The sequence below is a fragment of the Anabrus simplex genome, chromosome 5 (assembly GCF_040414725.1).
Source record: "Anabrus simplex isolate iqAnaSimp1 chromosome 5, ASM4041472v1, whole genome shotgun sequence".
Taxonomy (NCBI): domain Eukaryota; kingdom Metazoa; phylum Arthropoda; class Insecta; order Orthoptera; family Tettigoniidae; genus Anabrus; species Anabrus simplex.
Genome location: NC_090269.1, coordinates 12,983,040 through 12,986,184, shown reverse-complemented (window position 1 = coordinate 12,986,184; position 3,145 = coordinate 12,983,040).

Genomic DNA, 3,145 nt, shown 5'->3' with positions numbered 1-3,145 from the left:
CTGCAGTCGCTTAAGTGCGGCCAGTATCCAGTATTCGGGAGATAGTAGGTTCAAACCCCACTGTCGGCAGTCTTGAAGATGGTTTTCCGTGGTTTCCCATTTTCACACCAGGCAAATGCTGGGGCTGTACCTTAATTAAGGCCACGGCCTCTTCCTTCCCATTCCTAGGCCTTTCCTGCCCCATCGTCGCCATAAGACCTATCTGTGTCGGCGTGACGTAAATCAACTAGCAAAAAAAAAAAATATCGGCACATTCCTTACACACATGATGCAATAAATGAACATTTAAAAGCTGGAAAATTTTCCTCTTAACATAAAGCCTACTAACAGAAAGAAAATCTATAAAATCCCGGCTTTAATCTGAGAAGAGGAATAAAAGAAAGAAAAGTATGAAAATGTTGTCGATAGTGATGCTTTGAGGAATATTTACGTACAATTAGAGTAAAAATATACCGGTAACATACCCTTGACTGTATAGTCGAGGATTTCTAAAGTCGCTGACCTGGAAATTATCTGAACAGATCTTATAATTCTTATATAAGCGTAACGTCCCTTCTTTCTTGTACACCTTATCCAAATCACTTCTGTGACATTTCAAAACTCAAAGATCACACCTACAACAACACATCGGTATTGAAGGTTAACTGCTGCACTATACAATAAAATATGCGTATTATATTTTAAGCCAGTTAAAATATGGGTCGAGCAGGTCAGAAGATTATGAAGTACTATAAAAATCTGTTTGTCACTGGAAGAATATATATACAAACACAATATTACTTACATTTTCTTGTCACGACGGAAGCGAAAGAAAGACCGCGTATTCTTCTCTACTTCATAGTTACTCCAGCCAAACACAGCACATACCTTTCCCCTCATGCTGAGAAGAGATATCAAGGAATAACACACGCTACTATTTAATTATGTCAACTCACTGAAAACGCATAAATAACACCAAAAACTTCACACACGAATACACATGCTCTTATGACAGAATCAGTAATTCTCAGGTCTACCCGCTAAAGAGAGCTCTAATAGCTGTCCCTCGATATCTCGCTGAGTGTCGCGTATTGTCTCTACTGTATTTGGAAGTAGCGATTAGAAGTAAACACTACTTAAATTACTGGGTGTAATTTTTTCCAAGTCACTGGCCATAAAATAGAGGTAAAGAATGCATTACAAAAATGTTCAGAAAAACTAGATGATTTTGGTGGAGATAAGACGAACTAGTCAACTTTCAAAGAAAGGAAAACTACGCAGACCGGTAGTTGTAAAGTTTGCAACAACATACAGGCTTACATTCTCTTCGACCCCGCATTAATACAATAAACATGACTATAGGTATTGAATTGTAGAGGAAGGTTTTGGAACTGAATTTTTGGAAAGTTGGGGTAAATACATAGCCGACTACAGTTACAAGCCGGAGTCATGTAAGTTTGACAACGTCCATTGGAGGCCAAGTTGAAAACGCGAGATCTATCCGTGTATGTTGATGTCTAGTGAACTTCGCCTCGTGTTTCGTTTAATTTTTCACCGATAGCTTCGAGTATATATAACAAGATAAGTGATACAGTAAGCATACGTAGAGCCTATTATCGAAGGTTTTTTTACGTCGCACCGACACAGATATGTCTTATGGCGACGATGGGATTAGGAAAGGCCTAGAAATGGGAAGGAAGCGGCCGTTGCCTTAATTAAGGTACAGCCCCAGCATTTGCCTGGTGTGAAAATAGGAAACCACGGAAAACCATCTTCAGGGCTGCCGACAGTGGGGTTCGAACCCACTATCTCCCGATTACTGGATACTGGCCGCACTTACGCGACTGCAACTATCGAGCTCGGTATATTATCGAAGTAATGTGAAGGCTAAGCAGGACTGAGTAGCTTGGACTGCAGAGCTGGCTTTCTAAGCCCAGCTCAGCCCGGTGATATTTGGAGGTGCTCAAATACGTCAGCATCGTGTCGGTAGATTTACTGGCACGTTAAAGAACTCCTCCGGGACAAAATTCCGGCATCTCGGCGTCTCGCTAAAACCGTAAAAGTAGTTAGTGGGACGATAAATCAATAACGTTATTATTGGCGAAGGTGAGGACTGAATTTGGCTAATCAATAAAATGTTTCATGTATTTGCAGATGCCCAGAAAGTGTTGTGTTTCCATGTATCGTAACAACTATAGCATTAAAAAAGGTTTTGCTACCTCGTTTAGTTTTCCTTCAGACGAGGAATTAAAAGAAATATGGATTTTTCATTTTAAACGGTAGAATTGGGAACCAGGAAAGGATTCAGTCGTATGCATGAAACATGTCACACACGAAAGTTTTTCAACAGGAGATAACATTTGTGATAGTAAAGTCAAGGTAATTATACTACCACCTAAACCTAATGAGCTTCTCCCTGAAGCATGCCCAATTACTTTCCCAAATTTGCCAAAATATTTTTCATCGAAAAGTGTTAAAAAATCCTGACGGTAGGAGCCTGGAAGTGTAGAGTAGGGTAAATAAGAAGATGGATGATATGCCAAATGTAACCAATTCACCCAAAATTCACCAGTGGCGTGCGGTGGTTTCGAAAAGTGGGTACCGGTATGCTGTCCAAAGTAGGGCGTACTAATTACCAGACGTAGAAAGTACAATTTAACGTACACCATTACATAAAATAATGTAACCACGTTGTAACCATATAGACTTATGTGTAATCTCATGAAAATTGAAGGACTTCTAACCAGAGCGTACGGTATCATATCAAATCCTTGGCTTCTCAGGGGAAAAAAATAAATAACTGGTGACATCACATCTGTAAATTTTAAAAATCGATATAAATTTAAAGCTGCAATTAACTTATTGAGATGCGTAGAAATAGTTTATTTATTCCCAATGACAGTGCATAATCCGTAAAAAAAAGAATGACAAGTGTGTCATTGTTGCGTTTGTGTGTGAAAATATTTATTTTATTCAGTTTCCTACGTCAATGCACATAGATTAGTGGAAATCACGTATATTTCATGAATTACCGGTCACTATTATGTTAAAGAAACTCCTTGATCTCTTATGTATGTATCTATCAGAAAACTCTCTGACCTGTTGCACTGTTCACCCTTCAGCCTGGAAGCCGACTTGAAATATCTCTGACACTGATGCAACAATA